We start from the raw sequence: 25,191 nt of genomic DNA, 5'->3' as shown, positions 1-25,191 counted from the left end.
AGACCACGGAATCTTATATATGAACTATATTTTTTTACTATTATGTATATCGTTATCTTAAGCTTAATTTATGGTTCTGCGTCAGGTCGACGGCGTACCTACGCCGTAGCTACACCGTCGACGCAGACCCCTACGCCGTAGCCTGACGTGCACCTCCAAAAAATCCTAACTACGCGTCGCGTTGACGTGGACCGCAAGCGCTGTGATTGGTCCGCTCAGAACGTAATTTCCGGCAGTTGCTTTTTCCGGTCGTACAGACCACCTCCGCAAACGTCTTCTCTGTCGCCTGCGCTTTAACATTTACAATATAAGCATTTGCTCTTCAATATTGATCCAACTCCAAATACAGCTGCTCCACCTCGGTCGCCATTGTTTACTGTTGTTTACTGTGACCGGAAGAAAAAGCAAGGATTCGGCTATAACCCCTGAAACCACACAGCCACACAGCCACACCCCCCTGGTGGCATGGCGGTGAATTGCAGAGCAACGCGGACCCTCGACGCAGAACTTCGAATGCTCAACGACGGCGTCATGTCGACAGCGTCGACATGACGCAGAAGCATAAACTAAGCTTTAATCTGCAGTGTATAAAAAACACATCTGTTGTCTCATCCTGGATCTGAGGAACAACTATCCTGTTGTCTGGTTCTCCATGAGCAAGGTCTCTCTGAGCTGGATCTGTCTGCATTGGACCTCTCTGAACTGGATGTCCCTGACTGTCTGTATCCTCTGCTTCCTAGTAGTCAGTGTATAAAATCACACCTATGATTAACAATCAGACAAATGTTTACTACTGATACCAAACTCAAAAGTTTAACTGACTTGTCAGTAGACTGTAAACAGTGTGCAGTACTATCAGCAGTCACAGAATACAGCTATGATAGCAACACGTTCAAAAGCAGACAGGTTGTAAGTCCTTAGCGATAAAACAAGCTATAGATGTTGTGATTACCTTAGACCTCGCTGAGTTGTACCATCTCTACCACTGTGCTTAAATGCTGTTCTACAGAGCTTACAACCGGCCTGCCTTTTTTCCATTATTCCGTCCTTCTTATAAAATTAAAATCTCTTCCAAACTTTATATGTGGGATTTGACGATGCATTTAAAATGTTGTCGGCGTTGCCGGACATGTTGCTTTTGTTTCCCTGGTCACACTACGCTAACATTTCTGTTTCCACATCTAGCGAGAGTCTTGCATTGACCTTTGAACTTCTACAAGAGTTTGAAGACGCTGTGAGGAAATAGCTGCATAGCAGCTTCACTCAAATGATTCATAACTTTAAAATGACTGATTGATCCAGAGGTCTGCGTATCAGTGTAGTCGTATCTTTAACTTTAAAACCAATTTCCAATTCATTTTTTTTACAGGGTACTCTGATCGCAACTTATCAAACTGCACCTTGTGGCCTTTCAGATAAAGGCAACAGGATAGGCTGAAAACTCAAAAATAACACAAAAAAAACATTGTAAGGGGTCCTTAAGTTACAGAGGCCCAGAAAGGAAATATAGGGAGAGAGAGAGGGGCATGACATGCAACGAAGGTCCTCAGCTGGACCAGCTCTGACCATGGACATTGATGTTGTACAGGACTTAACCACTAGGCTAAAAATACAGTTTGAAACTCGCCTGCGCATGATTTTTTCATGTGTATACTCTGTTGATAAATGTTTTATAACACAATGTGAGGATTTGTTCATTTATGCGAACAGCTGTTATGCCTTGCTACCAGTCATACAACATAAACACACCAGAAGCTTTAGTTGTTGACATATGCATGAATAATAAAGGCTTGAAATGTCCTTACATCTGCTTACAATTACATTATAATGTGTTACAAACCATTTATTAACTGTTTATATACTGTTTATTAATGTTGACTACAGGGGTTGAAGTAAACAGAAACATTTATCAACAGCATACAACATATACCCATTTGAGTATTGTCACACAAAGGCAAACTGTTTTGAGGTTAAAAAAAAAGAAAGTGGCTTGACTATCCATAATTACATTTAAATATCTATGAATTTCGATTAGTCGTAATGACAGCACACCTGCTGAACAGTCAAAAACTTTTAAAACATCGACAGTAATATAAAAATCTACTCAACACACATATTCAATAATTGCAAAATTACAATTAGAAACTAATGCAAAACTTAATATTCTTCTTATATAACTCTGATATGTAAGAACAACTGCAACCGCAAATTGTCAGAATGAAACTTCAATGTACCTAAATAGCACTAGAACTACTTACTACTACTACTACAAATATCTTTTTTATAAACAATATGTTTTTTCTTTTACTATTCATAACGTGATTTAAAACAATCTGTTGTATTTTGTGAAGTGTTGTGATTCTGAAATGTTTTGTTTTCTGAAATGCTGCTGCCTTTTGCAAAATATGTTCTGTGAAATGTGTTTTCTGAATTTGTTTTGTTTTTGTGGGAATGTTGAGTTTTCTGAAAATGTGTGGTGTTTAGTGAAATGTCGTGTTTTCTAAAGTGTTATGTTTCTGAAATGTTGTGTTTTGTTAAATGTCTTTGTGTTTTCTGAAAGGTTGTTGTGTTTTGAGCCTCAGGGTCACTGTAGATCAGGTGACAAAATGTGTTGCATTATTATTAACCCACCAAATAAGTACTTAAAATGAGATCATCCTTTGCCAGTAATATTAAAGTCGAGCTGAAATGAAAAATGTCTTTTTAACTATTTTAAATCACATCCACGGTCACATTGTAGACCTAACAATATATGCCAAAAAATTTACAAAAAATAAATGTCTTTGTATTTTTATATCAAAATTGGTCATGTCAACCAATAACATCACGCCATCCAACCATCAATCAATCTTTAACTTTAAGTAGTGAGTGAGGGGCACAGAGCTAAGATTTCATGTCAGAAAGATGCAGAGTGTTTCACTGATAACTGCACAAAAATACAAATTTATATCTTTATTCACTTATTTGGGTGAAACTGAATCATATTTTATGGAGACAGTGTTTTCCAGTTTACCTTCTAATGTCCTCCGGCTGCTCTGCTCCGTGATAAAAAAAGTTTTCTGATGTACAGATGGCTTAATTTGTTGTTAAAGTAACAGCAGCTAACTGTACTGGGCTCCAAGTGAAGACGGCCAGTGCCAGGTCCAAACACAAACTCTGAGACCAACTGCGGCCAACTTGATGACAGGGAATCCAGTACTGAAGTGGTTTAACAGAGTTTAGCTGCTGTTAGACAGTTACTGCGCCTGCTAGGTTAGCCATGCAGCTAACGTTAGTGGTCCTATTAGCTGACTTGGCCCTGAATACGCCTTTCATCACTGCATTCACTGAAGAGAATCAATTGGTTTAAACTACACAGCTCAGCTGAATTGTTTCAATAGCTTCCAGCATGTGAACTATATTATTCTCTACATTTTCTCTATTCTCACATTACTTCTAGACATTCTTAACGACAAATCTCAGCTGGCAACCAATTGGTATATCAATCAACTAATTTACTTTAGTTTATTCTCATATATTACGAGTAATTCTAATTTTCACTCCCCATCTACCCAGCTGCATCTCTATAGGTTAACACTAACATGAGCTGTAGAGAAATTTCTTTTGCCTACCAAGAGAGTTGGTGGTTATGCTTGGCATTATTTAGTGAGTAGGGGATTGCTGAGCAGGGCGGGGCGGTGAAGGCGTTGTTAAAACTAATTTCAGAGGAAGGATGATGGGATGTTTCATCAGACGCTACGGCTACCTTTTTACTTTCTCCCGATTTTTCCCTGCTCCTTTTATACTCGCTCCTAAGTATAAATCATGAGCAGCGCAATCATCTGTCACTGCTACTGTAGCTGTATGTGTGTGTGAGTCTGGAGTTACTCTCTCACTCCCTCTCTCTCTCTCCACACGGATCAGATTTCATCCCGTCCACTGACTCACTATATGGCATCACTAGACTGGGCCATATTCCAGATATGACTCTGTCACTAACCCATACACACACACTTAACTCATTTGTTGAATCTCAACAAACGTGCCATGCATCAGCCCTTTCTCTGCATGTGCATACTAGACTGTCTAGAACTGTTGAATTCCTTAGTTACAGTGCATGATACCAGTGACCACAATACTTCCACTTCAGCTCCAATCGCAGCTTCCATATGAACAGATGATAATCATGAATTCATTTTTACTTCTCAGGTAGTGTCTACATTAAGCAGTTTTTCTTTTTTTTCCATTAATGAATTCATCATGATAAATAATCAATAACGATATCAATCGTTAGTTGCTACATTAGCCACCAACTCTGACCATGAGCTATTTGTATCAGTCAAAGTCAGCCTCTGTGTGACAAAGGTTTCTCATTGGCTGCCAGTTTGTTCTAAGTACACTTCAAAATTCTCTCGTAGGAATTCTATGCAGTTAATGATGAAGTAAGTACATCAGTCAGTTAATCAATTGGTCAACCTGTTCAACTGATAACTCTTACTGAGGCAGAAATGTAACATTCACTCTTGACTTTGGCACTGCAATTGCCAAACAGAGACACAACTGTTTAAAAGTTGTTCTAGAGATTTCATTTTAATCACACAATCTTTGTCCTGTGCCAGCACCACTGGAGGGCAGTGGGGGGCAATGCCTTTTTGAATCAACTTTGTGCCCCACAAAATCCTTAAAATACATTATATTATAATAAACAATAAATAGCTGAGCTGCTTCTGCACACGCGTGTGTTTGTGTCCACATAGGCAGTGTTCTTGCTTGCCTGCCCTATCTGTTTTCATGGAGTTAACCTTTGAAAACAGATAATTATCTGTAAATATGATGATGTGATTTTCCTTTACCCCCGCTGAAGAGCAACGAAGCGGGAGGGAGAAAGAGAGGGGGGGAGGGAAACAGAGAAAAGAGAGTGCACAAGAAAAAAAACTGCCTTATACCTGTTGTGTGTATTCTCTGTCTGTGACGCATGCACTGCTAATGCATCCAATGTCGCCAGCCTGTAACAGTCATCATCTCTGACTGTTGATCATGATGCGTATTTAAATGAAGCTAGCTTGAAGTTTAGCAAAATGGACAAAAGAAAATGGCTCTAAACCGCATCCACACTACCAGAATCTACTACAGGATCTACATTTTAGATCACTTTAGACAGTTCTTCGACCTCAGAACCACCACCAGTTTTCAAATCCAGGAGACTTCTCGAAGCGCGATCAACAATGTCTCTGTCCTAGCTATACAGCAAGCTAGCCCTGCTAACATTAGTGCTGACTATTCCTGCTTCCGTATGTTTTTCGGCTCGCTTCTCCTCCTACAAATTTTGAGCTACAGAAACCATTCAACTATCAAAATGTTCAGCTCATTAAGGACATTACTGCTTGTATTTTTGGTATTTCTATCTTTCATACTTTTGGAAATATTCAGCTTTTTCTGCAAATTTTTTCCCATTCATCCTTATGGGGAATTTTTCAAATTTCATTCTGCTACTTCTTCAGCATACGTTCAGTTATAGAAACCGTTCAACCATCAAAATATTCAGCTTTTAAGGCTCTTTCAGCCTTGTACTTTTCAGCTTTTTAGCTTTTCAACTTTTTCAAATAATCAGCTTTTTCAAAAAAAAAAAAATATGGAAGTAAATGAGAAAATCTTCGAATCCTCCTCAAAACTCATCGACTTTCAACTTCTTCTTGTCCCTCATAGTTTGAGCTAGAGACACCATTCCAACTTTAAAAGAGTCAGAAGACCTTAAACTATTGGGCATGTATTCAGCTTTTTAAAATCTTTTACGGTTTTGAAATTATCACAGTTTTAGTTTTAAGGATTTTTAGCTCGTCTTCTCGTTTTATAATGGGTGTGTATTGCGTGAGCTAGAGTGAGTGACATCATCGCTAGAGTGGAGAACAGTTGCAAAAATTCTCCCAATTTGGGTCCCACATCTTTTACTTCACATAGACAATATATACATAGAAATGTAGGACTTAAACTTTTGGCTGTAGAGGCCCTCGAGAGACAAGCACTCCAGCAACTCCCCCATAAGCCGCAGTGTTAACTTTGAGCCTAAATTTCTGGAGTGGAGCAGACAGTACCGGTTTTGTCTCTCGCTCTGGCTCCCTCATTTTTCACTCTACAGAAATAAAAAACACATCACAGGGTTCAGCAATGTCTCCTGTTACTCACTGTATACATATTTTAACTATTACACTTTTTTCTAGACCTGCAGGAGTTTGGGAGGTGTTTTCCTATTCATTCTTATGGGGACATTTTGAACTTTGCTTCTGCTACTTCTTCAGCATACGTTCAGCTATAGAAACCATTCAACTATCAAACTGTTCAGGTTTTTAAGCTCTTTCAGCCTATTACTTTTCAGCTTTTCAACCTTTTCAGCTTTTTCAAATATTCAGCTTCATGTTCAGCTAGAGAAACTGTTCAACTATCAAAATATTCAGCTTCATGTTCAACTAGAGAAGTTGTTCAACTATCAAAATATTCAGCTTCATGTTCAGCTAGAGAAACTGTTCAACTATCAAAATATTCAGCTTCATGTTCAGCTAGAGAAACTGTTCAACTATCAAAATATTCAGCTTCATGTTCAGCTAGAGAAACTGTTCAACTATCAAAATATTCAGCTTCATGTTCAACTAGAGAAACTGTTCAACTATCAAAATATTCAGCTTCATGTTCAGCTAGAGAAACTGTTCAACTATCAAAATATTCAGCTTCATGTTCAGCTAGAGAAACTGTTCAACTATCAAAATATTCAGCTTCATGTTCAGCTAGAGAAACTGTTCAACTATCAAAATATTCAGCTTCATGTTCAGCTAAAGAAACTGTTCAACTATCAAAATATTCAGCTTCATGTTCAGCTAGAGAAACCGTTTAGCTATTAAAGTCTTCAGCTTTTTCAGCCCATTCAGCCTATTACTTTTCAGCCTTTCTGCGTTTTCAGCTTTTTCAAATATTCAGCTTCATGTTCAGCTAGAGAAACTGTTCAACTATCAAAATATTCAGCTTCATGTTCAGCTAGAGAAACTGTTCAACTATCAAAATATTCAGCTTCATGTTCAACTAGAGAAACTGTTCAACTATCAAAATATTCAGCTTCATGTTCAGCTAGAGAAACTGTTCAACTATCAAAATATTCAGCTTCATGTTCAACTAGAGAAACTGTTCAACTATCAAAATATTCAGCTTCATGTTCAGCTAGAGAAACCGTTTAGCTATTAAAGTCTTCAGCTTTTTCAGCCCATTCAGCCTATTACTTTTCAGCCTTTCTGCGTTTTCAGCTTTTTCAAATATTCAGCTTCATGTTCAGCTAGAGAAACTGTTCAGCTATCAAAATGTTCAGCTTTTTAAGCTCTTTCAGTTTATTACGTTTCAGCTTTTTCAAATATTCAGCTTCATGTTCAGCTAGAGAAACTGTTCAACTATCAAAATATTCAGCTTCATGTTCAGCTAGAGAAACTGTTCAACTATCAAAATATTCAGCTTCATGTTCAACTAGAGAAACTGTTCAACTATCAAAATATTCAGCTTCATGTTCAGCTAGAGAAACTGTTCAACTATCAAAATATTCAGCTTCATGTTCAGCTAAAGAAACTGTTCAACTATTAAAATATTCAGCTTCATGTTCAGCTAGAGAAACTGTTCAACTATCAAAATATTCAGCTTCATGTTCAACTAGAGAAACTGTTCAACTATCAAAATATTCAGCTTCATGTTCAGCTAGAGAAACTGTTCAACTTTCAAAATATTCAGCTTCATGTTCAGCTAGAGAAACTGTTCAACTATCAAAATATTCAGCTTCATGTTCAGCTAGAGAAACTGTTCAACTATCAAAATATTCAGCTTCATGTTCAGCTAGAGAAACCATTTAGCTATTAAAATCTTCAGCTTTTTCAGCCCATTCAGCCTATTACTTTTCAGCCTTTCTGCCTTTTCAGCTTTTGAAAAATTCTGCTTTTTCTACAAATTCTTGACCATTCATTCTCATAGTTTTATGCATTTCCGGCAGTACATTCAGCAGATTTCCAAAATCACTTCAGCCGTCAGCATTCACACTGTATTTTCGCAGGAAATGCAATTTTTCTAGTTAGCTATTTAAGATGCTATTACAGGGTTCTCGTTTTGAAACAAGCTAAATTCAAAAATATTATAGAGTCAAAGTTTTCAACCAACTCATGGAGCTACGTTAGCTTAAAAAGCTAGCGATCTAGGGCTAATTAATTCTGCAAGTAACAGTCATATCAGCCAGCAAGTCAACGGGGGGCAGCTAGAAACAAGAACCCAGTGTTAACATCTGTCTAAAATCAACTAGAAATATAGCCACATGCGGCTATAAACTGCAAGCAGCACTGAGTGGGTTTAGGTGAAATTTGGCCGTGTTTTTAATAGAAATGTATATGCTGGTCCCACAACACTGTATAGTCAATTTGGTGTTGATTGAATCAAACTTTAAAAAAGTAAATGTCACTTACTGTTTTTCAGATTAAGCCAATTAGCACCATATCCATCATGGCGGCCCGACAATCACCCAGACACTTGTTTGTAGAGCACTTTGAGCTGGACTTGTGTGTCCAGTTTCAAGTCAGTCCAGCTTACTGCATTTGGGCTGTGGCCGAAAATTGCATTTGTAATAGCAGCACCATGGGGCCGATTTTGGCTCATATTTCTTGGGAAGCATTTCCACACCATTTACAGTTATTGGGCCAAGTTTAATGTTTCTATCTCATTCTAACTCATGGCAATTTGAGCTGCAGCATGAATAATTATAAACCGGCATGGTTGTATACCTCCATGCACGAGTGAAGTTACAATTTACATTCATATCTGTCCTGAAGTAAAATCAATGAGCTTGTTGCGGACCGCAATGCTTCAAATATGGATGTTAATGCATAGAAACAACAAATTGTGAATTGTGGATGCTTCACACACATTTAACCAAGCAGCACAGAAGATCTCTACAATCACCACAGTTTCAATGTGGGCACCAAGATTAGTGTAACCAATTCATTTTCCGACCAAATGTGAAGCATGTCTCATCACAATCTCCCTTCTGTTCCTGAGTAATGGTGTTAAATGAAGGCCTGAAAAGTGTTTTTGCAGAACATTATGATGTCACAGTTAGGGCTGTCCCGAATATCATTTTTGGTGCTTCAAAGCTTTAGTGAGAATTACTTGCAAATATTTAAAACTTAATTATTTTTGTTTTTCTATGATGGAGACAGCCTGTTTAATGGCTTCTTTTTTCTTTTTTTTTTTAAAGCAACCTGATTACAATGACATTTAATCTTATGAATTTATCAGGACATTTAGAGAAAATTAACTGAGACACTGCCAGTGTGGTCACTTTAATGTCAACACCACACAAAGCAAACAACCCTCGCTGCAGAGTTTGAAGTCAATCCCGCAGCTCCTTCTGCTCCAGGAACTTGTGGCTGCTCCCCTGTGTGACCCATACTGGTCACGACGCACTCCAGGGCCTCCCTAATAGCGAAGCAGGTCAACTACGAGTGGTTTACTTTATTTACAGTGTTACATGTAAATTACTAATGTTGTTGTAGATCGCCTTCAGTTTTCTAATTGGTCAAAATAATGTACAGCCTTCTGATTTTTATGTCATAGCTAAAAAAAATGTATGTCACTGTCCCAAGTTCAGTGAGGTGCTAGTGACTTTATTTGAGAGCTGTGATGCACAAAACTATCAAGCTTAAATCTCCTTGTCTAAAAATAACTAATGATAAATATAGCCGCTAGTGGCTATTTGCTGGGTTCAAGCCTACTTAGCTTAAGAAACTCAAACAGCCGAAAATAAGCCGCTTGCAGCAATGAGCGAGATTTGGCATAATTTGTCAAATTATATCCACCAGGTTCAGAGGTGCAAAAATGTGGTATTTGTGGTGTTTTGGTAGACCTATTCCCAACCTCGGCTGGAAGGTATGTTTCAATTTTTGTGATGGTGTAACCACTCTTGGCCAATTTTTAACGTATTCAGTGATAGGCCACACCCACATCCAGCAATCAATATGGTATTGCAGATTTTGGTTAATAATCGCCCCCAGAGTATGCAAACCAAAACTGGTGAGGCGCGGTTTTTGAGATACGCGATTTTGGTATTTGTGGTTTTCCTAGAAATGCTTTAATAGACCCATTCCCAACTTCAGCCTCAAGATATCTAAGTGTTATGATGATTGGACCAATGGTTATTGAGTTATGAGCAATTTATTCTAAGCCTCGCCTTTTGAGAAAATATTTTGATTGATAGTGTTTTTTTGACTTATCTTGCTCATTTATGATAGAAATGTGTATATCTGTCCCACAGTGCTATATAGCAAATTTTGTGTTGATTGAGTAAAGTTAGAAAAAGTAGACTTGATAGACCTATATGCTCCAAGTGGATTTTTTGTACTATTTTTTGGAGTACTATCACCTGGACTTGTGTGTCAAATTCAAGTCAATTTAACTTACTGGGCCCTATTAAGAAAGTCTAAAGCGCAGCGCGCTAGTGCATTTAGGGCATGTCCAAGTCCATTTTGCTAGTTAAACGGTCTGGGCGCAAAGTGTGGCGCATGGCGCAAAGTGGTGGTGTTTAAACTGTGAATCAGTCATGGGTGTGTTTTGGGCGGAACATAAATCAAACCAATCCGAGTGTCATCTCTCATTCCCTTTAAGAGCCAGGTGCACCAGGGCCTGACACACATTAAAGAGTAACACTCGTTTTCACTGAGGGACAGGGATGTGGTCCTCGGCTGCTGGACCCTCTGCCTCACCATTTCACAATCATCTGTCCCATCAACAACTCTGTTTGACTGCATAAGAAAATATAAACTGATATTTAACTGAGGAGGAGTCCCTCTGTGTGTGCAGATCTCAGTCCGTGGATCAGGCGTACGGGTCATAAAAGGTATCATCCTGATCACTGACAGGTGGGATGAGAGGGTGAAATATGTCCTTAATGAGGAAAATATTAATGACATTATCTGCAGCGATCCTCCAGCAGCAGAAACCATATGTGTATCTCTACATTAACATGTGCATTTGTGCACAAGGAACAGCTGATAAACTTCATTGATTATTTAAAACTCCTGACTCGTTTCCTCTGGAGAGTTTATAACTACAGCTTTAAGTTTTGCTGATTAAATGGGCCACGATATTTGTTACAGTGACATGAGTGTGTTCATGGAAATGTTTCAAATAACTGAAAGCAGCCTCTCAAATCATAAAATGAGTACATGAATGGTGTGAACCCGCCTGTGTAGGCGCGTCTTACTGTCTCAATAATGCACTCTTTAAATAGCAGGAAACACACTGCGCCTTTGACCTTAGACCAGCTTTTTGTTGGTCTATGATGCCGTCGCTTTCTGCTGCCTCAGGATAGCAATCCGCCATCAGTGCGCCTGACCACACCTCACTTAAAAGCCCCATTCACGCTGCCCTTTCAGTGCAGGAATCATGCGCCGATTATCCACACCGTTGTCTGTGTGAAAGTTACGGAGAGGGGGGACAGTTCCGCTGTGGCTCTGATCCGCCTCAGGAGGTAGTATTAGAGCCACAGCAGAGGCGAGACGTCGTCTGTGTGCATAGAAAAGCCAGAGCGGATCAGGAGTGTGTTGGTCTGATGGTGTTCACAGTCTGACAACTAAACAGATCCCTCACTCATCAAATAAAAGAGAAATGACCCACAAAGCAACGTTACAGGACCAAACAACAGTAATGTGGCAACTGTTAGTGTCTTTGGCAACTTATATGAAGAAAAAAATACCGCAGTTATATGTGGCGAAGCCTCTGTCATCCTGTCTGTCCTCCTGTCTGTCCTACCGACTCTTCGTCACATTTCTGCCCTAAAAACAGCACCTGTCCCCGGCAGCAGAGCCAGGCCGTCATCTTCCACTATTGTGTTGTTGTAGTTACTGTCTCTGGCAACTTGTACTGAAAAAAATCACAGTGACGCCAGCCCTCCCGACCAAGACTTCAGTGAACTTTCCCCCAGAAAACAGCATCCCTCCCCGCGAGTTAGAAAGTCAGACAGCGTCCTGTTTACTGATGGTGATTATGTAATTATGTAATTTAGAGCGAAAAACGTAACTTTGTCACTTTCCAGAATGTATGGTGGGTCAGGATCTCAATCACAACACATTATAACAGCATCCATATGATTATAAACAGTCAGCAGGTACATGTTTAGATTAACAGGTGGACACTGGAGGAAACACATTGAAAAAACCACACAGATCTCAACGTCATGATGTGTACTGTCACGCCTTTTTTGGATCTGCAGCGCTGGCATGCTGTATGAATTGACACACTGGAGCGGCTTTACACCAGAGCTGCTTGGTTCTGTGTGAACAAACAAAGGCGGAGAAATGGCGAACCTTCGCCGCGCCGATAATGTCTGAAAAGGCCTATAGACCAACACACCCAGGGGAGCACAGGTGGGCACAGGTACATTTGCTATTTACACAACGTGGGCGCTGGGCATGAAAATGACAACTGCGTCTGAAACTAGCAATGACAATTGCAATGACGCTGTGCGCCGCTTTGTGCTGAGCGTAAGATAGAGCCCAATGTGTCTATTTGGCAAATGTGGCCAGATTTGGCTCATAATATGTTGAAAAGCATTTGCACGCCATTTCCAGTTATTTGGCCAAGTTTAATTTTTCTCGTTAGTTCCAGCTCACAGCAATTTGAGCTGTGGCTTAAGACAAATAATAATAAACCAGCACTAAAACAATGCAAATGGACTTGCATTTCGCTGAGTGCTTTTCCAGTCTACTAACCGTTCAAAGTGCTTTACGACACTTGTCATATTCACCCATTCACATACACATTCATATACTGATGCTGCCAACTGCTCATCAGGAGCAATTTGGGGTTCAGTATCTTGCTCAAGGACACTTCGACATGCAGCTGGGGGGAGCCGGGATTCGAACCAGCCACCTTCCGATTACTAGACAACCCGCTCCACCTCCCGAGTTACAGCCACCCCCAAATATAGAGTGCTGCACTTCGGGCTTGAACCCTTAGTAATGTGATGCATAATGAATAATGTTGCACTGCTGCTGCTGGGTTTTTTGGGATTTTGATGTAATGCATTAAAAAAATATATATATTTGGGTGTCGATTACTACGGTTGAAGTTTTGAACCATTTGAGTCAGCCCTAGTAACGGTGAAGTTGACCTTTGATAAATAAAATCACTTCACTTAATTTGATCCTATTACACATTAGTGTGAGATTTTGTCAAAATAAGCATATTAATTCTTAATGGCCGAACACATGTTTTCTGAAGTCACAGTGACCTTTACCTTTGACCACCAAAATCTGATCAGTTCATCCTGAACTGATAACAAGAAAACATAATGCCTATAGCCACAGCTGTTGGCAGTGCAAAGGATTGAAATTACAATAAACTTGAGCTGTGGCCAAATCTGACACTGTTATCATAGTCTGCTGTGCCATGCCAGAATGGAGCACTTGACAGTCAAAGAGCCTGTTTATACCTGATATTATCCGTCCAGGCTGTCAGCTCAAAGTATGTCGGTTCATTACAATGCCGCGTCTTGAGTGACCATTTGTGATCTGATCTCACTTCTCTACTCTATATGCAAATAAGCACGGACATCTTTCTGTTAGCAGAGACGATGCATTGTTGATACAGTGTTACAGTTTTACAGGCCGACCAACAGTAGTAGGCAGCATGCTTGGACAAAGGACAAGTTTTTTACATAAAGAAGAAAAAACATAATGTATGTATTTTACAGGAAGGCCCAAATAATTAAGAATTTGTTAAAGACAGCATTTCACAAAGTTTATAAAGTTTCTCCTAACACAACAACTCACAAAACTGTGCAATTTTTTAGGGGAGTCTGTGGACTTTCCTTCACAGGCGACAAAGAAATTTTTGTGGCTGTCAAGCGCAAACTTAAGAAAACACATGCAAACAGACCAAATACCAGTGAAATTAAGAGAACATCTTTATCAATTTCCTATATGTAATAGGAAACATACTATTAATACACACAACACAACTAAATGTATGCATGTGCTGTGACAGCTAAAAACATTTCAATTAAGAGAAACGTTCAAATACACAAATGAGGCAAAGTTAAAAACACACAAACCCCAAGAACAAATGCAACAGAAAATCGCTGCATATCCAATCAACATAACAGAAGTGCTCCAGGCCTCTAGAGACCATTTTTGTTGATAACAAATGTGAACAGCCTTTGAGAAGCTGTTGAAACCTGGTATTACTGTAACTTCCATCCTTAATGATCCAATCACAAGTGGACAACTCTAAGTCCGTAATTTCATACCTGGCATTTACATGTACCTCCACATGTCTCAAGTGACCACTTGTGATCCGATATCACTTCCAAATAAACGTGTTTATAAAGTTTCTCCTTATTCAACAAATTGAGCAATTTTGTCAGGGAATCTGGGGACTTTCTCCACAAACGTTTACACTTTTTACAAGGAAACACACAACTTCATGTTTTAGTGCTGAATTAACAAGAAGGAACCAATGAACTAGAAATTATCGTCACTGTTACACAAAGTTTACGTTTCTCCTCACTCAAAAACTCAAAATTGTGCGATTTGTTAAGAGAGTCTGGTGATATTGTGGTTACTAGTTCAGTGGTTGGATCAGTTGAAACAAACAGTGTGTTCACAAACATCTGCGGCTAACATTGCCAGGATAATGTGATTTGCATTTGCATTACAGTTAATCAAATCAAAAACAGACAGTGTGTAATCCATTCTGCCTGTGGTTCTAGCTTCTTCTTCTTCTTTTACAGATGACGTCAGTTGAGTAGGCGGTCCTTCAGTTTGGCGCAGGACACATGTGTGTACACACTGCTAAAGGAATGTGGTCACATGCGGCCAGACCACCTCTGAATGTGGTCTGAGTGATCAGATCTCTAATGTGTCCTCAATGCAGCTTGTGGGTTGTTCACACCTGTACTCACAGCCTGTGATCACTAAGGATGGATGTTAAAGTGAAACTCTCACCAAAATGCAATCTAGGCTTTTTTTGTGAAGGAACCCAAGTCAAACTTTCGTGTAAAAGCATAATTACGACGAAAAAGCCACTTTTAAGATTAACCGTACTTTTGTTCCTCCATGTTACGCCGCACTCGGGGATCGACTCTTGTCGACTGGCAGGACGGCGGCGAGCGGAGCAAGCGACTGCTAGCGTGAGTTGTTCAAAAACCTTTTTAGCAAACTCTGTGTACACAAACAATGTTCTCAATGCTCGTGTTCATGTGTAGAGACCCTGGTGATACTACGAGCAAAGTTTCATGTTGTGTCGAGTCTTCTTAGTGTTTTAAAAATAGCGATTTTGATGCTACCATACAGTTGCCCCTAGCACGCAAATGAAAATGATTTTGACCCGAAAACGAAAGTACGGAAAATCTTAAAAGTGGCTTTTTTGTCGTAATTATGCTTTTACACAAAGGTTTGACTGGGGTACATTCACAAAAAATGCCTAGGTTGCATTTTGGCGAGAGTTACACTTTAACTCCAGGTGCAACCAGGCTCATAATAGCAACAGTATCTAAATGCTGTCAGGGTTTAGTGAATGGTCAGTTGAGAAAGTTTGTCACCTGCTGTATAACTTTTAAAGCAACATGGATTAGAAGTCTTGCTAAAAAAGAAAGTCAACATCTACAATTCCATGACCGCTGGGCAAACTCCACCTGTTGATTGGTTGTATTAAGTGATGAAGAGCTACTAAACAAAAAGGATGAATGGACTTCGCAATGAGACTATTTTGTCAACCCCTCTGCCACCCTGTCCTCTCACATCACCAAACTCTGATAAATCTGGAAAAATAAAAGAGGCTTCAAAATATCACCAAATATGCAAACCCTGCTGGCTCTTTAACTGCAAGTCATTTGTGATTCTGTCTTGTGTTTATTTCCAGCAGTTCCTGTATGACTTAATCTGCAGTAGATCATCTTTGCAACCGACAGACTTTCCTCTATTACTAAGTCAGTCAGTGCCTAAGGTTAAGTACAAGTCTATCAGTGTCTGAGCGACGACCCCCTAAACAAACACTGTGTTTACTGCAGAGAGAGAAAAGCCTATTAATAAATCTGTTGCAGACAGCCTGGCGGAAGTGCCCTGGGGGCTGTAAACTCAGTCTTGAAGAGAGGGATGAGGGGCAAAACAGAGAGGGATGGATGGACAGAGAGACAGACAGAGACGATGAAGAAAGAAAGAAGAAAAAGAGAAGGGAAAGAAATTAAGACACATGGAAATAGGGAAAGGAGGGGGAGCGGAGGGAGAGGAAAGAGTGTGTGTGTTGCATGCTGTAAACCATGGGTGCTGTTTGATGGATGGATCTAGGTTCTGAAAAGCCACAGCTGCCTCGCTCTTCCTAGAAAAATATCCACAAGGAAAAGTGGCAGTATGTGGTTCAAGCATCTAGCATCCTCTTACTATTTCTGACCAGCATACTGCAGGGCCCATCAGAATGTACGCCGATCCAAAAAGCCTCTGGGAGAGTGTGAGTAAATGAGAGCATGTGAGCCTGTGTTATTAACTTTGTGCCTATGCATAACAAAAATGAAGATGTAAAGGTTCTTTTTGTACTTTAATTAGCCTTGTAAATATCTGTGTATGCAACACAGTGTGTGTGTGTGTGTGTGTGTGTGTGTGTGTGTGTGTGTGTGTGTTTGTATGTGTGTGTGTGTGTGTGTGTGTGTGTGCTGCACTGCACATTCACATGTCTGTTTTCAATCAGTCTATTTCACAGCAAAGTATCATTCTTCTCTCTGTCACGGCTGCCAACTCAATGTGATTAATGAATATAGTGCTGTATTTACTATAAGGAAGGTAAATGGTGATGTTTTGTGCATGTTTTTGCACCCATTAGACATTATCCCAAATTAAAAAAAACATTTTAATTGAATGTGAAATAGCGATAATGTTTATACATGTATGGTATGAATCAGTCATTTTTCCTGTAAAATAATAATAATAATAAATAGGTGTTACTCTCTTATTTCTCTGTACAATTTTATACCTTTAAATAAGTAGATGTAAATTTGCTTAACACTTTGGCAATATGTATGGGATTCATTAACTTACAAAGAAAAATTTGAACTCAACACCCTCATACTGTCATTTAGACAGTAATATCTATTACCATTTTGTAACTTTTGCTAACATTAGCCAACATAATCTACTGCTGATTTAACACCAATCAGCTGGCAATATTGGGATAATGGTAGATACTACAACACAGTGTAACACCAGTTCAAGAACAGCCATGAAATCAGCATCTGACACAGTAATGTTAGTTACTCAGCAATATTGAATTAAAGTTTGCTAAAATTACCTGACATTCACCATCATAAGCTTATCATCACATCCAATAAAGCATTAGCAGTAGGCTGGTTAATAGCTAATAGAGTGCTGCAGGGATTACATGTTTTTGTAGGCTAACCCTGACGTTAGCAATGCCCTGTTTCCCTCGACAAAAAGCCTATGGGAATTTTCAATTGGATTATTGTAGAAAATAAGCTCTGTGGCAAACACAAGTTTATGATACTTACACATTTTGTTCAGCAAGATAATCTTCAAAAATGAACACTTTTGTGATTTTTGAAGTGTAATTGCAATTGCCAGGAGTAAAAAGCTAACTTTAGGTTATAAATGAACCACACCATGGTCACATGACTTCAACATCACCACCAATATGCTTCTTACTACACTATACTATACACATGTTATTATAAATTGATCCAATCCAAGTTGAAAAGTTATAGTTAGAATAGACGGACTAGTGAGTAGACGAGTCTCCATATGATGACGTTTAATGTCACCAGCAAGCTCTGTAGTCTCAGTTGGACACTTGTTGGCAACCGGCTTTTTAAGACACATTAAAACTTTAAAATTCACATGTGGTGTATTTACCGTAAATTTCATGTGGTAGAACAAAACATGAAAATATTTTAAGCTTGTGTTACCCACAGAACTGATTTCAAGAATCTTACCAAAAACTCATTCAAAAAACCCACTGACTGTATGAGGAAACAGTAAGTGCAAATATGCTAACTTATTTTCAGGTTTAAGGACTCATTCCTGCTGCACTCTATGAACTTTTAATTTGGCAATATTGGGATTATGTTAAAGCGAACTTACAGCAGTGTCAGTTACACAACAATATAACAAAAGTTTGCTAACATTAGCTAAACTGAGCACTTTGAGATGCTGGTTGTACTATACCAAGTAAGTCTATAGCTGCAAAACCATGAAGTGTATTTAATTGAGGATTTATGAGAGGACAAATGTAATATTCTGTTTTTTTAAAGTTACACAGATACAGAAGAATCTATTTTAAACTGATAGCTTGCAATAAAAATCAAAGCTGCAGGGAAAAGCAAACCCCACTATGGGAGGAAAACACAATTTAACACAATCAGCTATGAGGGAAAAGGACTTGGTAAGAAGGGCTTGGTACAATTTTTTTGGTATTCCTGAGTTCCAGTACTGGTACAAAAACAATACGTTTTTAAATACTTCTTATTTGAGGCATAAAAACAGTATTTCTCAAAATGTTAAGCAGCTGTACTAGAACATTTACTACTTGACAGTTTTTGGTACTTAGTACAAACACATTTAGTGTTTTCGTTTGATGGCCTATATGGAAAGACAAATAATTTATTAGGTAATGTACATTTTTGCACTCAGGTAATGACTGTGGAGATTCTGAAACATCATCAACACTCAAAAGAGCTGGAGATATAAAAGGAGCAATGACTCTCTCAATTCCTTATCCTGTCTTTCTTCCTGACTATCTCTGTAAATCTGACTTACTTCTGTTTCCATAACCAACATATATCTATCCAGTATCTCTCTTTTCTCCAGCCATCCCTCTTTCAACGTGACCTAAATGACCAGCGGCTATTGTGTGAAACTCACATTTCAAAAATAAATAAATTTTTCCCTGCTCATCCAATGACACTGGACACACATGCATGTAAACACATGTACAGGTGCGTACACAGAAAGTGTAAATACACAAACTGCACCCCTTGCCTTTGCACACACACACACACACACACACACACACACAAACACACACACACTTCTTCTTCTGCAATGCCATATTGTGTTCCAGTTCTCAGGCTCTGAGATTTTTCCCCCCAGCTGTCCTGAGAAAATAACAAATAGTACAATCTTATTGCAGCCCTTCAGCAAAAAACATCCATTCTAGCATGAACCCAGTGTCCCTTGTTCCCTCACCCATCTACTCTGCACCCCACCCACCCCATCCCATCCCTGCCTCTAGAAGGTGAAGAAGTACAAAGAAAGGGATCAGAGCTTTTCCGATTCTTCCCTGGTTATTAACTACCATTTGTCCCCTCAGAGGGCTGTCCCTCCCATTAACCCAACTGATGCTCTTTTCTCATGGAAATCAGCCTGCTGTTGCTGCCGCCACCACTGTCTCTGCTGCCATTACCACCGCTGCCTGCAGAGGTGCAAGGAATTGTGGGGGATTTTCAGAGGAGAAGACCTCTCTTTGGGCTCAAAAACAGCTCCCTCTCTCTCACAAACACACAAGCTCACACCATTAGTGCAGACACACACACACATGCACGCACACATCTACCATCTCACCAAAAGCATGTGTGTGAGCTCTCACAGGCAAACACATTCACTCAATCACAAAGGCAAACATGAAACGTGCTGCCTCCAACCACAGGGGCATGGAAGTAATGTAAGGCAATGCATGGCAGTTAATGAGAAGAAGCTGGCTCAATGGAGCCGGCAGAGAATACTTGGAGAGCAGAACAGCTAAGAATGTTTGAGCAGCAGAATAACATGAATCATCAGGATATTGTGACGTGAAAAAAGTATTACAAGTGACAGATAAAGAGAAAATCTAGCTCTTAAACTCGCTTACAACTTTTTTGTCAAATGTCTTTGAAATAACTGTTCAATTTACAAAGCTCTATGATGTTACTTTTCACCACTTAGGGAAACACATAGGAATGAATTTATTTTCACAAATTCACCTCTGATCCTTTAAAGTTTGATAGAACCATTAAAGCTAATCACACAAGATACTGTATATGTACGTATATCTGTCAATGCACATAAAAACAGGTGCACCAGGACACAAACAAGCTCACTTAATGTTCCATGTTGCAGATATCTCTGGAGCAAATTAAATCTATAAAAGCCCATGGAGTGGGTTCATCGCAAACAGGGTTGTTATAGTGAGAGATCAGCAAATATCAACACATGGGTCTCAACTTGCACTACAACTGGCAGCAGCAAAGGCATTGTCTCGTGACAAACTCACTTCCATTTCCTTATTATGTAGCTGGAGGCCTTGATGGAACATTGCTTGACTTAGCGCTGCTGCAGGGGTGGAGGAAAAAAACCCACCTAAAGTCACTTTGACATTAATCTTTGGGAACTCTTGAGGAACTTTTAAGGCATGTAGCACTGTATATATTCATCTATTTGATTAGTGTCGCAGCCATACAAAAATGTCTGCTTTGAGTTCAGAATATTTATTTTTTTATTTACCCCTAAATAACTGATTGTCTCCTTTTTCTACACAAATCATACAGTAAAGCATTAAGTCAGTTTAGAGCTTTATTCAAATTAGTCAGAGAGCTTAAATTTGTTTGCATGCTGTACTTAATATCTCACACAATTATCTCATAATTACTGTCAATCAAACGACAAGCAAGGTTGATGTTGAACGTCCTATAGAAGGAGGGTATCTGTGTCATGAGAAACCCGCCAGTGCAGGTGGAATCTAGAGCTGAGACAAATAGTCGATTGGTCAATTGAAAAAAAATTAATCTGCAACTATTTTAGAAATCAATTAATGAGTCTTATTTCAAACAGAAATATCAGTCCCCAGTCCTGGCTGGTCAGTTTTGAGGACTTTGTTTTTCTTTGTCTTGTGTGATAGTCAGTTAATAATGTTGGGTTTTTGGTCTTTGGGCACAAAACAATAATCTGAAGATCTCAATTTGGGTTTAAGGAAACCAAAACAGGTATTTTTCACTTGTGTGACATTTTACAAACAAATCAATTACTTGAGAAAATCTCCCCTTTGGTTAAGGAGGTCTTTAAACATGAGTAACTCCTGTACAACCACAAGATGTCTGCTTATAGACTGTAGGCCTAGCTGATGTCATGAAAACATGTAAATGTCATCAAGTGCATTCTGTGTGCAAGCCCCATGTTCAACAAGTGAATAAACATCAGTAATAAATGATATAATGATAGTGCAGTAACTGTAACACCTAAATAAGAAACACTATGGTGAAAGCAAGCAATATTCTCACTGCAAGCTTATTGTTAGTTCCTATTGGAGCAGTACTTTCACATGCATTTTCATGTGCAATATTCTACCGTTGTTTTTATGAATTATTTATACTCTTAACATTTGCCGATTATTACCAATAACAATATTACTCAATATTATCTACACTGTAGTTATAGTGAGGTAGGAGGCACATATTTTACATCTCTATTTCTAATGGAATTTCTATCTCTATATGTAAATATATGTATATAGTAGTCACATATTATAGTTTTAACACACAAATTCTTCACAGGTAGTTTATATTTAATTACTGTATACATTTTATCCTTACTTGTTTCTTGTTTTTTTTTGTTCTCTATTTATATCTCTCTATAGTATGATAGTTATATTGTAGAATGAGTAACTGTAATATACCCGATTTTCCCCTCAGGGATCAATAAAGTACTTTTGATTCTCATTATTTTGTTATCTTAATGAATATTGGCTTGCCTACTTTTAGTTACACCAGCAGTACATTTGTCTTAATTCCACACTCACGATCGACAACAACTGTGTAAAAAGTAGAAGCCTACAGCCAAGACAGCTATCAATAACAAGTGAATAAACTGAACCCCCAGATTTGAACCCCAACCCCCCTTTTGTGGGGTCTTGGTTGTTATTTACCCGCTTCCAAGGAAAAGCGCACACTCTCTCTTACAGAGACTCACACATGCAGGCAGAGACACAAAACTTCCGATCAGCGACAAACATGACAGAAGCCATAGATAACCTAGTGGAGGGGCTAAATATACATTCAGTCAGCAACAATGGCTTCAAGGTTTCAGTGTACGCCTGAATATCAGACACACAACTCTTAGTTTACTTGATGTAACCGTGAGATGATCACACACCAAACTGCTTCCACTTTACAGCGCCCTTTATCAGAGTTTTTCTCCTCTCGCAAACTAACACCACGGGACGCCCCCCCCCCCCCCCTCCCCTCTTCTGCAGTGGCATGCCACAATTTATAAATACTCGGAAATTTCTTAAAAACTCACCAGATCGCCGAAAACTTACAAAGAACATCAGACGTAAACAGCGAGGGCCGCTGGACAAAGTGCGCCGTGTTTTACAACTTCACTCATTCGCATTTGCAACATATTTGTCGACCAAAAAAGCCTCGCGGTGCACGGAGGCGATCGTAATCGTAATTAAAAGTTAAATACCCAGATCCTTCCACGCTGCCGCAAAAATGAGCAAAATTACGCAAAGTCCGATAGCGATAGTAACAACACATTCACAGTACTTGAAGTGTCGCTCACGTCGATATGTCACAATGCACGAGTTGAGAGTTGATATAAAGCTCGTAAAGTAGTTTAAAAGGCACACATGCACACGCCAGGACGTGCAGCCACATTATGAGGTCTTAGTGAAAAAAGAGTAGTTTACCCACCAAAAAGTTTCCAGCACCGCATTAGTCAACCTCACATGGAGCCCCGGCAACCTTCCATCCCGGACCGGACCACAAACCCGCCGTGGGAGAGCCCACGCCACCGCTCTCCGCTCTTTTCTCCCCTCGATTGCGTGTTTTAATATTTTTTTCCGATTTTTTTCAATATTTTTTTATATTCGGGGCCTGAGAGTGTGTCTGGCTCCCCTCAGGCTGCAGCGGAGTTATGGGGCGGTAAGCATTGTGGGAGTGTGACGTCAGGCCACTTTCACAAACTTTTTTTTTTTTTTTTTCAACCAGGGACAGCTTACTGGTTTTCAGCAGCCTCTAGCCAGTCCTCCCAGTCACAAGCCATACATTCAGTTATACACGTGCAGTCTGTCGGCCTACAGATTCGGCCACTGAAAAAACATTACAATTTTAAAATATAATAAAAACAGAAATTAATTTTTAATCGAATAATATTGCGGAGGCAATTTTGAAATATGACATATTAACGTCTTATATCTGAAAGAATTGTATATTGTTGCCTATAGTCAAAGTTTAATAGACAACATCATCTATTGTTTGGCAATATATTATGTCGCTGATAACTTTCTAGGCTTTTTTGCAGTTATTAAATATTACACATTGTTTTAAAAATCCCAGGATTCGTGCTGATGAAATGGCGCTATCTTTATTTGTTGTGTTGAGTAGGCTTTGTGTTATCAACCTTTGTGTTGTCTCTGAAACCGAATAGAAATGAGATAAATAATGTGCTTTCTCTAATGGCAAATGAACTAGGCTACTACATAAACAATGAATTTCCTCCTTATTAAATGTAGGTTTTTTGTTTATTTGTTGAACTGATCCTTTTGAAGGAAATTATAAACTGTCATAAAGTGTCATAACAGGAATCAGTGCATATTAATAATGACCGCGGTGTCACCTCAATTTCACACTTTTTAACAACGGAAAAGTGTGAGAAAGTATGTAGACATATTAAAATAATTATCTTGAATCTCTATTCAATACTGAAATTTCCATCATTTATTAAAGTCAACACTTGCAAACAAAGTTGTTGTTTTTTTTATTTTTTTAAAAATCGATTGTTAAATTGTTTAAAAGAAGAACAAGAGGAAGAAGAATCTGTCTAAATAACGTACGCTACCCGACTCATTTCTGCAATTTCAGATTTTTTCTTCTGTTTGTCAACAAGTGTCAGCATGAGGAAGCAAACAGCAGCCCATCAGCAGGAATGTGGAAGGGCGCCCCGGATCCCCACGTGTTCAAGGCTACCGGTGGTGCTGGTGGGAGTCCCGTTTCTCCCACCTTGCGCTTTTTTTCCTTTTTTCTTCTTCTTTTTTTCTTTTTTTGGTTGTGGTGGTGGGGGGTGGGGGGATTACTTCCAGGGCACATCAACTCGTTTCCTCATCACCCTAACCCCCACCACCTCTTCCCAGCCCCACCAAGCCTGCAGGGTGAATATGCTTGTGCAGAGAGGGTAGGGGGGTGGGGAGCAAGAGTCTTCAATAATGCTGCCTTCAAGTGCTGCTCATATTTTATACTCATAGAAAAAGTGCGTTTGTCTGTCTGTTTCAGTGCTCTTGCGGATAATAGTTTATTGAACATTACCAATAGATACGCAGGGTTATTTTTATGCCTGTTGGTTTATTTTACAAATGACTTGAAACATGACAGCCTATAGTCGATAGAATACTTTATGTTGCAGTGCCAGATCTTGATGCTTTAGATAAATTATCAAATAAACCTTGTTTAAAAAATACTAGGCTACTTTAATAGGCTACTTAATTCAATCAGACCACTAAATAATAATAATAACAACAACAATAACAACAATAATAATAATAATTAACTCTAGTTGTGTTTATTAATATTCTGATTATTCTTGGTAATCTATCGGTCTGTCATAATTTCGACATGTCCGACCGAACATGAAAGCATCAAAAGCCTTTCGGCGTGTTCAATACGGGGAGCGGGTTCGAAAATACCAGCTGTTGAGGGTGAAATGCCTCCTAAAGCACAATAGGCTTACCTGTTGCTGCAGTGTGGAGAGAATAGTTTGCGGTAGTGAGAGATGGAGACATATTTTCGATGAGTTAGGAGCGAAAAGACAGATACACGTTTGAGAACAGGCATCATTTTGGACCTAACATGAAAAGGTTTTGATACTCCACTGGTCCAGTGGAATTTTGTTCTTTGAGTAGTGTTAAGTCGAAGTCCTGTTTAAATGCACAATAAGTAGGAGGAAAACAGGATCTAAAACATATTAGAAACTCTTTCTCGCCTGGTGGAGAGCTGGAGATGTGGAGGCATTTCAAGTAAAACAGAATAGGCCAGTGTTTGGTATTCGATTTGATTTTAAAAAAGTCAAATAGGTTTTTGTTTTCAAGCAAACATTTATTTTTGAAAGCAGCCCGAGAGGAAATTATTGAACACTGAACTAAGAGGCAAATAAGGTTATCTAGGCAAAGTTA

General features: G+C 39.0%; 1 protein-coding gene across 1 annotated transcript in view; it reads right to left on the bottom strand.

Annotated features, from left to right (window-relative positions):
* Positions 1-22,957, bottom strand: part of plagl2 (pleiomorphic adenoma gene-like 2) — a 59,352-nt gene extending 36,395 nt beyond the window's left edge. Inside the window, exon 1 of the mRNA XM_073470770.1 lies at positions 22,718-22,957. The gene's annotated coding sequence lies outside the window, so the exon portion shown is untranslated. The remainder of the gene's footprint in view (positions 1-22,717) is intronic.
* Between the last annotated feature and the right edge of the window lie 2,234 nt (positions 22,958-25,191).

Source organism: Pagrus major, chromosome 7 (assembly GCF_040436345.1).
Source record: "Pagrus major chromosome 7, Pma_NU_1.0".
NCBI lineage: Eukaryota > Metazoa > Chordata > Actinopteri > Spariformes > Sparidae > Pagrus > Pagrus major.
This window is presented reverse-complemented; position numbering and strand designations above follow the sequence as displayed.